General features: G+C 41.0%; 1 long non-coding RNA gene across 1 annotated transcript in view; it reads right to left on the bottom strand.

Moving 5' to 3' along the window:
* Positions 1 to 7,553, bottom strand: part of LOC145518248 (uncharacterized) — a 138,125-nt gene extending 130,572 nt beyond the window's left edge. Inside the window, exon 1 of the long non-coding RNA XR_014062778.1 lies at positions 7,440 to 7,553. This is a non-coding gene — a long non-coding RNA (uncharacterized LOC145518248). The remainder of the gene's footprint in view (positions 1 to 7,439) is intronic.
* Between the last annotated feature and the right edge of the window lie 5,327 nt (positions 7,554 to 12,880).

Below are 12,880 nucleotides of genomic sequence, written 5' to 3'. Positions count from 1 at the left end.
TAAAAAAGGAGCCCAGACTTGAACGTTTTCTAGAGTTTCAAACTAAGTAGATCTCTTACCCTCATAGATTTTCCTTAACGTGAGTTGGGATATTATATATTTCAAGGTTTTGAGACCAGAGCATTGGGGAGGAAAGGATAATTTAGACCTGAAGATATAGGATAGTCATAGCTATTTTGAGGGTGCTGGGTGTCTCATATTTGTGAGACGTTGACAGCAGAGAATAGGATCCTTAGTTCATTACTCTATCCCTTAGGGTAACTTTTTTTTGTAGCAACTGAATCCATATTTGTTGATTTTTGAAATCAGAGATGTTGGCTATGACTTTTGGTTTCAACTCCAGAATGTTAAGATCCTAGAAAGCATCACTCTCATCCTCACAACAAGAAAAAGCTAAACATAGTGCAAAGTGCACATCAATGATTTTTCTTAAACCTGTTAGAGAACCACTATTTTAATATCTAGAAAGAGAGAGAAGTGCATCCAGAGGTAAAGCTGAGCGTTTACCTGGAGCAGATGCAGCTGAAACCATAAACTGGTAGGAACACTTACATGGTGATTTTAACGAGTTGCTGAAGGCTGAGTTATAACTGAAGACCTCCTCCTCTGAGGAAGTCTGTGTTTCCACTCCACTGGTGCTCTCAAAGCTTTTATGTTGCAATAGTTTCAGCCTCTTCCTCCTGTTTACTAGCCCAAGAGATGGAGGCTACTACCTGAAATAGTATTTCTGTTATACCCAGTATTCTTTTCTTACCTTTTGAATTATCTATTAAACCACATTACACTCAGTTAACAATTCTTATACTGACAGCAAGCCTGGTTTCTATTTCTTGATTGGACCCTGATGGATAGGATGGAAGATATTAGACAACAGATAATCCCACATATCTGATACCTAACATCAGATTATATCTGAGTTAGAATTATAAGCAAGTTGAGATATTCTCAAGTCAAGCAAAAGCAAGTATTAGGTAGAATCTAAGGAATAGTCATATTCACAAATATTCAGACTGTGTCTTTTGAATGTGTGTGCATTACAAGGCTGATGGAAAAAGTCCACTCAGTAGTGAGTAAGTAAACTTTGTTGACCACCAATGACCCACTTCTCAGGGTTAACTCTTTATTCTCATTTTAAAGTAATATTCTTCCAGTTAACTGATTATCAGTGATTCTCAATGAAGTTGAGAGAAGTAAAATAGAACGTTGGTTTAGATTACATAGTTTGAAAAATGTGCATAGAGTTGAGATTTACTGTCCAGGTTTTCTGCATGCATGAATCATCTGATAAGAGGCCTGGTTAGCCCAAGAGTTACTGTTTCACTGAAATGACATCATTAGATATAGAGGTGTGATCTCAGAAAGAAGCTTATGAAGTTGTGCTGTTTACCATGAAATGCTGTTGAGGATAGGATTTGTAGTCTGTTTTTTGGTCAGGATAGGCTAGCTTTGAACCTAGTAACAAACACAAAAGCTTATTAATCATACATACAATGTTTATTGTGAGATTAGTTAGTAGCTCCACAGGGAAGCTATTTTCAGTGACTTAGGGGATCTAGGCAATTTTCCTCCTGCCAGTTCTGTGATCTTTTTCTCTCAGATAGTGAGAGAAAGTAGAATTTCAATGTAGATCTTAAATTGTCCTGCCCAGTAGAGAAACATATCAGTTCCAATTATGGCCCATTGGCCAGATACAATATTCACATCATCTTAACTTTAAGGTGGTTAAAAAATATGAAGGAAGCATATAGATATTCGATAACCAGGAAGTGTCTCTGACACATAAGTATCATTGATTCATGGTAATACTTGCAGGATTCTGCCATTAATATATTGAGTTGGCCAAAATGTTTGTTCAGATTTTTCCATATGACTGTTAGGAAACTTTCTGACCAACCCCAAACTTCTAAATTTTTGGATTTGTAAAAATCTTGGGGCATGCATCTCTTAAATGCCAAGGGTCTACCACAAAATGAGAAAGAAAGGCAGCTGAGATGTTTATGAATAAATTTGTTATTGAGAAAGTTTTTCTCACAAACCCATTTTGCTATGTTTTATTTCAACAATCTTAGAATGAGAGATTTTTTTCCCCACATCTAAATTATTGGAACTCAGGCAGATATTGCTATTAGAACACAAGGTTTAATTTAAATCTGTAAAATACAACTACAGCCTTGCTTTAGATGTGGCAATTAAAAGACATCTGGGTGAGGGAATGAAATATACACAGTGATCTTCACGATAGCTGAGGTCATGCATGAAGCTTGATTTCTCATGTGTGGTGTAATCTTACAAAAGTACCATGCAAAACGAAATGAAAAAAAAAATCCTAAATGTGGCAGTTGTCAATATAAGACAGTTATGAGACTCCAGACATTTTACCAAAACAAAACACCTCACTTCTTAGCAGGCAGGGTCAGTTGAGTCTTTTTTTGCTAATATTTGCTTGTTGTACCTGAAAGATCATTCTTTTCAGTAGTGTACTGATACTTAACATTCACTAGAGAACATGTATGAAAAATTTAGGTCAGATTAATTTTAGCAGAAACACTCTTTCAAATAAGAATCTAATGGATGGGAGCTATGATTGACTACAAAATAGTCAACTGCCCGTCTGTCTATAAAATTAAGGAGGGTTTCTTTTCTGAAGGGCTCACCCTTTACGCTGACTTTTGTCATTGTTTGGGTTTCACAGGACCCCTGTGTTCCAAAGTTTCTTTTACTACCCCTAAAGCAGAAGAACTCTATGTTCCCATAAAAAACAGGCATTTTCTTAATTCATAACAAATTATCATTGAGATTCAAATGCAATTAATTTCCTATCCAGCTCTCTCCTTACTGAGCTATAAAGTTCCCTAAACAAACGAGTTACAAATGTTAAAGCTAGAATGAATGTAAAATTCTCCTTTTTTAGATCAGTTTCTTCATTTAAACTGTGAGAAAACTAAGTCCTGGGGGAAGGAGAGGACTTACAATGGGGCATGTCACTTAGGCTACCCTTCCCAATCCTAACTGTAAAGTGGAGATTAGAATTGCTTTCCCACCTACTTTTCAGAATCACTGTTAGAATGAAATTAGATGATGCATGTGACATTTTTGAGGATAGTCATAAAAATAATAATAGTAATGACCATAAAGATAACATTTATTGAACACCTGTTCTGAACCATGCACTGAGATTACCTAAATGGTCTTGCAAATCATCACAGCCCTATTGCAGAGGTACATTTATTTATTATCCCAGTTTAAAATGTGGCACATATATACAATAGAATATTACACAGCCATAAAAAGGAATTTAAGTGTACCATTTGCAGAGATGTGGATGGACCTAGAGTCTGTCATACACAGTGAAGTAAGTCAGAAAGAGAAAAACAAATATTGTGTATTAACACAAGTGTGTGGAATCTGAAAAATGGTATAGATTAACCTATTTGCAAAGCAGAATTGGAGACAGTGGGGAAAGCAGGGGTGGGATGAATTGGGAAACTGGGACTGACATATATATACTACTATGTATAAAATAGATAACCAATGAGAACCTACTCTATAGCACAAGGAACTCTAATCAGTGTTCTGTGCTGACCTAATTGGGAAGGATATCCAAAAAAAAAGATGGGATGTATGTATACATATAGCTGATTCACTTTGCTGTAGGAATTAACACATTGTAAAGTAACTATACTCTCATAAAATTTTAAAAAATAAATAAATAATAAATAAAAATGAATAAACTAAGGCTTGGATATATGCCCTAGGTCATAAGCTAGCTGCAATAAGCTAGCTGAATCCACCTGCAATGCAGGAGACCCCAGTTTGATTCCTGGGTCAGGAAGATCCCCTGGAGAAGGGATAGGCTACCCACTCCAGTATTCTTGGGCTTCCCATGTGACTCAGCTGGTAAAGAATCTGCCTGCAATGTGGGAGACCTGGGTTCGATTCCTGGGTTGGGAAGATCCCCTGGAGAAGGGAAAGGTTACCTACTCCAATATTCTAGCCTGGCGAATTCCATGGACTACACAGTCCATGGGGTTGCAAAGAGTTGGACACAACTGAGCTACTTTCACTTTCACTTTTTCATAAGCTAGCTAGTAGTGAAGCTAGGAGTTAACCTTGAGAGTGAAATATTAAATATAAGCTCTTTGGGTTCCTTATAAACCTACGAATTCACATTGGAATCCATATTGGACCACAATTTTCTTATTGTCAGGGTTTTTCTCATTGTTCTAAGTTAGTTCCATAAAGTTCTCTTGGAAGCAGAGAAAATGGAAACTGCCCATCCCTTTTTAGGCTTAATTTGATGCAGTATTTACCTTTAACACTGGGGTTTTCACTAAGAATGAAAAACAGGCAACTTTCTGACGCTACTTACTATAGACATTTTCAGCCCAATGCTATGGTTTCCTATTTGCTGTATATTTTGCCAGTTGAGCCTCTAAGTGTCCAGTGCTATCACTCCAAACAAACCTCACTTTGTTCTGCTTCCTTGTTTCAATAAGTGCGAAGCTGAAAACCACCTATCAGGAGTGTCGAGCCCAAGGACCATGGCAATGGCATGTGTGTGTGCTGGGCATGGGCCTGATGATGTTAAAATGCTGCCACCTCCTGTTTAGCCCAAGTGTTGCTGACACAATTCTTTCCCACAGCTTCCCGGAGTCCTCTAAGCTGATTTATACTGATCCCGAATTGCACTTCTGCAATATATAACATGACAAGTTAAACGCAAAGCCTGCCAAAAAATCTTGATAGTCTCAGCTTTCGTGCAGCAGCACTTGAAAAGACCATTACAACTGCCATCCCGCTAAAGTGTGCTCAATATTTTTGACAGTGAATTATCTAAGCTGCAGTTTATCTCAGCATTCATGGGGTGGGGGTGGGGGGTGCCCTTTAAAGATTCAAAAGAGGGAAGATAAAGAGGATGGGGGTAGGGATATTTTCCATCCCTCAAGTGGTAGTGGGTTACTCCAAGGTTTGCCAGCTGTTGCAAGGGCTCTAGGTTTATACTCCGGTGCATTTTCTGCTGAGACACTCACAAAAAAATGAACCACAGCGTGGACAGGAGCCTAGATTTATAAACGAGGGAACAGCACCAGCATCTGAACTCTTCTCCAACTGAGAGGTTGTATGAAAGAGATAGCTTGTGCATGATCCCCTTAAGCTAAGCCTGCAGCAGCTGGCTTATCAAGGACAATCACCTCTTGCTTTATCGGCATTAAGCTATTATTTACTCCAGGACAAGAACCCTGAAGCAATCACAGGACACTCTATAGTGATTCCTTCAATCTAGATGGAGCTCTGCCAGCCTGAAATTGCATCCCTAACTTCTCCCTGCAAAGTGAGGGCAGGGCTTGGTTTTATCTCAGTCACACAGCCCAGCAAAATTAGCTTTGCCCAGGATTGTTTTAATAACTAGCACATGACCACCTCCATCCATGTGTATACACTTAGATCTGGGTGAGTTAGGTCTCTTTATATCATTAAAATACCAGAATTGTTTAGTAAAGCTGGAAAATCAGGAATGGAAAATAGCTCTAGAGGCCAGAACTGTCTAGTTAAGTGCTTACTGACCAACTTTGTATTCACTTGGAACCCTGTGCTTAATACATCTATGGTCACTCAAATCTTCTCTTCAATCTGAAATTATCTATCTATCTATCTACCATCTATCTTTCTAGTCTTATGTCTCTTGTTACAGGACATACAAAACAAGCATGTATGCATACATGTGCATGCATGCTAAGTTGCTTCAGCTGTGTCTGACTCTGCGACCCTATGGGCTATAGCTGGCCAGGCTCCTCTGTCCATGGGATTCTCCAGGCAAGAATACTGGAGTGGGTTGCCATGCCCTCCTCCAGGGGATCTTCTCCATCCAGGGATCAAACCTTTGTCTCTTTACATCTCTCGCATTGGCAGGCATGTTCTTTACCACTAGCACCACCTGGGAAGCCTATATATATATATAGGCTCTGCTGATATATATATATATATATATATATATATATACACATACACATACATATATGTATATATAAAAGCCTTATAAGAAAAAAAATTCACATCCCCTCCCAATTTTTCCTTCTAAAGTAAATAATATTTTTATGTCCTTACTTTTTTTAAACCTCACTTATGCATCATTTTTCTTGACATAATTTTCTATGTCAGGGGTCTAATGTTTAATACTAAATGCTTAACCTTAGTTGGAAACAAACTTACTGATCTTGGATCTTGCAAATTTCTAAACTAATAATAACTTAATTGCAAATATTTTCTAATGTAATGCAGTAAAACAAGATTTTTATATTTTTAGGGGAGAATTCTGTGTCCAAGAAAAATGAATCTCAGTGCAAGGATGCTACATAATCCTACAGTGAACACACATACAGATAGTATACATACAGATAATCTCCCTCTAGCCTTGGCTGAAATTATATCAGCAGAGCAATTCCTTGAGGGTAGAATCCCTGTACTTTTCAAGGGTTAATGCCCTTGGAGTCAAGCACCTATACTGGGCAAGGACTTAGAAAATCTCAGATGGACATGAGTGACAACAACTCAGGCAAATGCAATTTTCCCACCCACTTGTACATCTCGACTCTCATGCCTTTTAGTAAAATGTTTTTCATCTTCAATTTCTTCAAGTCGAGTGAATAAAAGCACTACTTCCTGGTGCCCTCGAGTTTATTCAAATATTGTTTAACAACAATCTGTCTTCTCTCAATAATTCAGCTTTGATCATTTCCAATTTTACTGACTTGTCCAGAAAGAAGATCACACAGCAACTGTGCCCAGAACCATACAGCGTGCAACTCTAGATCCTTTTTAGCCATCCTGCACAGCATCTAAATCATAGGACTTAAAGGGAGCTAGGAAGACATGCAGATCCCAAGGCAGAAAGGAACTCCTAGAAAATCAGATCAAGAGAAACAACATGTTTCAAAGCTAGATTGGGCAGGGGAGCTCTTAATCCAGTGTCCTCATTATGGATGAAGAAGAATAACTCAGCCATGATGACAGAACTGCTGCTGCTGCTGCTAAGTCGCTTCAGTCGTGTCCGACTCTGTGCGACCCCATAGACGGCAGCCCACCAGGCTCCGTCGTCCCGGGGATTCTCCAGGCAAGAACACTGGAGTGGGTTGCCATTTCCTTCTCCAGTGCGTGAAAGGGAAAAGTGAAAGTGAAGTTGCTCAGTCGTGTCCGACTTCTAGCGACCCCATGGACTGTAGCCTACCAGGCTCCTCTGTCCTTGGGATTTTCCAGGCAAGAGTACTTGAGTGGGGTGCCATTGCCTTCTCCGATGACAGAACTAGTTTAGTTACAAATATACCTAGAACCAAGCTACTAGCTGAATCTTATCTTTTTCACCGTGACATCACTTCTCAGATATTAGTGTCAATAGAAAATGCAGAGATCTTATCTGATATGAATATTTTATAGAGACTCACCAACAGAGGACTTCACACTGAGAGTGGTAAGCAGTTCATCTCAGAAATAAAACAGTAAAGTTTCCAATCTTAAAAGGGGACGTTCAAAGAGCTTAATTCTCATTGGTTAGGGTCAGCACATTACTTAGGCCTGTGCTGATTGGTTACAATGTGCTGAGTCACCAGAGAAGGAAATAAAACTGGAGCTCCTGCTGTTTAAGTGGGTGCCTGGGGGAACTGGTCCTTACCCAGTTTTATGAGCTGCGTGTGGGCTATTTCCTTAGAGGCAGATGTGGATCCCAGCAGGTATTCTATTTTTACTTCACATTGTGTCCATGAAAATCAGCTAGGGAATGTGGTGATGAAATAGACAGGCTCACACTAAAAACATTGGAGGTCGTAGATCCCACTGTTTCAGGAAAAGGGGGAGCTCTAGAAAGGTCACATCCTAGATCTTGAGGGAGTGTCTAGGACAGGTTGACAAGTGGAAATCCGTGACTTTTTTCAGGAAACAATTCAAGAGCAGCCTAAGTAAAGAGAAAGCAAGTTTATTGAGAGAAATACACACTCCTTAGGAGCTTCCTTGGTAGCTCAATGGTAAAGAATCTAACTGCCAATGCAGAAGTGGATTTGATCCCTGGGTTGGGAAGATCCCCTGGAGAAGGAAATGGCAACGCCCCAGTATTCTTGCCTGTAGAATCACATGGACAGAGGAGCCTGGCCGGCTGGGACAGTCCATGGAGTTGCAAAAGTCGGACATGACTGACCGAGCAACCCACACACACACACACACACACACACACACACACACACACACACACACACACGCTGAGTGAGAAGAACTATTCGGGGGAAGAATTTCTAGGAATTGGATCGTTAGCCCATTTTCTGGCCTTTTGCAGTCACCCTCAGAACTTTCAAGGCGCTGGTGGCTGTGTCTTTTTCTTGGCCGAGTTGGCTCTAACCAGTTTTTGTGGTATCCTTAGTGGTTTTGTCATTCTTTTAAAGGTTATGCTTGCGCTCTCCCCTCCTGTCTCACCATGAAGACAAACAATCTGTATTTCTGATGGATTTTCATGACACAAATAGTCTGAGTATGCTGTTTTAAGAAAAGCTGTATTACATCATACAGTAGTTCCTCACTAACTGTTAGAGAAAAACTTGTGATATCAAAACTGAGAAAGTGTCCAGGTGTCTAACAGGTCACCAAGGTCAAACCAACTGATACGAATTATCCTGCTCCCTGCTTCTGCAGTATTTGGGCTGGTTTCTGGGTAAAGAACTGTGAGGAACACAGATATGTTTGAATGTCCTGCAGACGTGCTTAGTCGCTTCAGTCCTGTCTGATTCTTTGTGACCCTGTGAACTGTAGTCCACCGGGCTCCTCTGTCCAAGGCATTCTCCAGGCAAGAATACTGGAATAGTTTGCCATGCCCTCCTCCAGGGGATCTTCCCAACCCAGGGATCGAACCCGTGACTCCTGTGCCTTCTGCAGTGCAGTTGGATTCTTTACCCACTGAGCCACTGGAGAAGCCCCATTTAAATGTCAACTATGCTCAATTCTGAGCTCCATGTTCTCCCACAGCCCTTTCCAAAGGGAAAAGATATGGCCAAAGGCTTCCTTTCTTTCACTGGTCTCACAAACCTTACAGGCTTCTAGAAGAATGACAAACATTTCCTTTTTACAGAAGGCTTTCATTTCTAAACTGATCTAGGCAGCTTTGTGAATATCCTTAACAGAGACAAATTGGAGGTTTCTCTCATCAGGGTCAAAAAATAATGCAGATGTGGAAATTTAGATAAATTGGATTAAATTATAGGAATGGACTAGTGGAGGCTCAGATGGTAAAGAATCTGCCTGCAATGCAGGAGACCCAGGTTCAATCCCTGGGTCAGGAAGATCCCCTGGAGAAGGGAATGGCAACCCACTCCAGTATTCTTGCCTGGAGAATCCCATGGAGAGAGGAGACTGACGGTCCAGGGGGTCGCAAACAGTCAAACACGACTGAGCAAGTAACAGTAGAACTACTCCCAGATGGAATCAAGATTTGAGATTTTGTGATTCTGGAGGCCCTGTGACTTTCCTGCTGCCTTAGTATCTCGCTCATCAAGTACCAGGGGAGGATGAACAAATTCACAAAGACCATTATGATCTTCAGTCCCTGCCCAGCCTTCTCCCACTAGAAGGAACAGCCAAACCTCTGCAATCAGCAACAGAAGAGCAGCTACCTGCTTCTCTGTCCCTTTCTCCACCCACCGCGAACTGCTGGCAGCGGAGGAGAAGAAGAGAAGTAAAATGGATGCGTTTGGTTTTTTTCTTTCTGCCACAGACTGGGAGCTAGGCTAGGCTTTCCATTAAAAGTGGGAGAAAAGGTAGATTCGTCCTATTTGATTAGGACGGTCACCATCACACAGCGGTTGCAATTAGTGCATGCCAGGCTTCTTCAGGCCCGGCTTCTCTTCAGAAGTGGAAAAGGGAAGCCTCAGGGTCCATTGAATTGGAGCGTGGCATCTGCTGCACACCGAGGGGAGAGGTCGGGGGTCAGTGCTTGATTTTGATAAAGCGTGCCAGATTAATTGTCTTCGGTAATCCTGTTTGTCATGCTAGATACGCAGAGGCGTCTTTGTGGCACAGGCTGACATATGGGCCAGCCTGCTGCTTGCCTATTCACCACCCCCACCGTCCCCCCATCGGCACATGCTCTCCACAGTTGGATGGGTTCCCAGGGCCTTGTTTGCCAGGGGAGTGGGGCCTCCTGCTTCCATTCAGCCAGCCGCCATCTCCACAAACAGGCTTCCTAATCTTCAAGCCTGCCCGAGCTATTGAAAAAGCCTGCATTATTCAAAGGGGCCTAAAGAGAGAAAGGGAGAGAGAAGGGCGGGGTGGGGTGAGGGCGGGGGTGGGGGGAGAGGGGGGGTTGCTGGTGGGGAGAGAAAGAAGGGGATGAAAAGGGGAGGGAGACATCCAAACACCAGAGATGAGAGTGAAAGACTCTCCAGACTGGGGATGGGCGGGGGGGTGGGGAGAAGGGGGCCGAGAAATATAATTACAAAAAATAGCAGCCATGTACTTCAGGCAGAGCCCTTCAGGAGGCTGATTATAGCTCCTCTCCAAATCTGAATCTATCACCAAATTATACCCTGCCTCTTTTGTAAAATAAATGTTAATAAGAGGTAATTTGGGCCTGCTGATTGTTAAGCTCAATGGAGATAGAAAAAAAATTTTTTCTGCCTGTGTGTATGTGTGTTTATTGTAATATCTGGAGGGCTTTTTTTTTCTCTTCCAACCAAAATTTATATTCAGCCACAAAAGATGAAACAAACGCTCGATGGCCTGACACAAGCACCAGAGAATCGAGAAGAGGTTGAGTTTTACAATAAAGAGTGAATGGACAGATTGGCAAGTGGTCCTTGGTCCACTGCAGGGTGCCGTGGGTGTGCTCCAGAGAGAAGGTCCCCGGATTTCAGCAGAGAGAAGCTAGAGGAGGGAGGAGGGCTGCTCTGCCTGCCTGGTGGAGAGAGGAGGGTTCTTGATCTAAATAGCTTTGCCTTTCTTTGGTTTAAAAGCAAGATTTTTTTTTTCATTTACATAATCATTATTTTGAGTTGCTGAGAATTCTTTGGGGGGCTTTTACATGTAAAAGCACAAAAACTAGACAATCCTGTGACAGAGCTTTTGAAACTGTTCCTATGATGTGTATTTACGAGCAGATCCAGAGATGGAACAATTAGAAACAGTGAATAATAATCTTCAGACAAAAGTGTGGAGATGTTAAAATGTGAATCCTTGATCATAATTTCCCTGAAGCAGTCCTGCCTGTGTCTTTGCTCTTCTGTTCTTCTCATCCACACCGTAGAGATGGGGGCAGTTCAATCGATAGTGTCTCTGACCAGAGACTGCTTGGTCTCCAGTCATGATTTCTTAGTTAAATACTCTGAATACTATTTTTATTTTGGGTGGGGGATGATGGTCATTTGACAATGTCACTATCTATCATTGATTTCAAGAGGAACATAATAGATTTTCAAAATTTCAGAAATGTAACTAAGAAGAAATAGTTTAACCATCCCCTTATTGTAGATATTCAAATTAAAAGATTTTTGTCCCCCTCCCCAAAGGGTTGACTAAAGTCCTTACTCTTTTGGGGGGCTATGTATTTCAACATGTATTTGTTTTACTTCCTGTTATAAAACAGACATTGGATTCAGGAACACATGGCTGGGTGTGTAGTGGAAACAGAAATAAAGTAATCCAGTTTCTGTTTTCAGAGACCTTATGGTGTAGGAGGGTTTTTGATTGTTTGGCTAGTGAAAAGAACAGTGCCAGGCACATCCCATGAACTCACTAAATTTTATTTACTCAAAAAATCCCCCAAATTATTGAGTAGACAAGTAGCAAAATTTTCGACATGTCCAAGGTGGAATGCTTGCTTTAACTTATACATTATGTTATAAAGAAGGAGGAAGAAAAGAAGAGGAAGAGGAGGGAAAAAACAACAACATATTTTGAGCACATAGTCTATGTTGGGTATATACCAAGTACTTGATAAACATTATCCCTTGTAATCTTTTAACAGAACCTGCAGATGGGAGGAGCTGAGAGCTTATGCACACAGGTGCCTCCATATTAGTTGTATAATTGAAATCACCTGATTACTCTGTAAAATGAGTTATAGCTGATGCCATGCCCAAATGTCATCACTGAGAGTCTCTGGGGGTGCAGCCCCAAAATCAATATTAAAAACAAAAACAAAAAAATAGTTCCAGGTGATTCTAATGAGAATCCAGAAATGAGAATCACTAATTTTAAGTTATATTTTTCACTTTGATGTGCGCGCCAATCTCCTGGCGGTCTGGCTAAAATGAAGTTTCCCAGGAGGTTGTTTTCTGGTGAAGCCTGAAATTCTAGAGCTCTAATAAGCCCTTACGTGATGCGTGTAGTACTGCTGGTCTCTCTACTTTTTTGGAGGAAGCAAGGCTTCAGGATGAAGCCATACAATGGCTGACCTAGATTTCACACCTTGGTTTTTCCAACTGAAGAACCTGAGTTCCTGAGCCCTGTGATCCTCTGCGTCCTGCACAATGAATTCCAGCATTTGTGGAAGCGTCGTGCAATGCGAAGAACGCTCATCTGTGTGTCTGGTGATCTGGGGCTTATTTATAGTACTGTCACTGCCCTTGACTTAAGGTCTTGCCTCCTAGGGTCTGAGTTTTCTTCTCTGTAATTTGCAGGGTTTGGAATTGATTATAATTGTGGTCCTTGGATTCTCAAAGTGTCACCTATTTAAATGTCATCCATGAGATTGGACATTTCTGGTAGGGAAAATGTCACTTTAGGAAGAGAAAAGAACTTTTTATCTTTTTTTTTTTTAATGAGTATTTGAATTTCATTATTTGCTTGCTGGAATGATAAAGAAGTATTGGTATTATTGGGAAGGGTCCTTGGTTCAACTATGTCCCCA

Source organism: Giraffa tippelskirchi, chromosome 8, assembly GCF_054371585.1.
Source record: "Giraffa tippelskirchi isolate mGirTip1 chromosome 8, T2T-mGirTip1v1.2.pri, whole genome shotgun sequence".
Classification (NCBI taxonomy): domain Eukaryota; kingdom Metazoa; phylum Chordata; class Mammalia; order Artiodactyla; family Giraffidae; genus Giraffa; species Giraffa tippelskirchi.
Note: the sequence above shows the minus strand (reverse complement) of the source record. Positions and strands in the feature narration are given on the sequence as shown.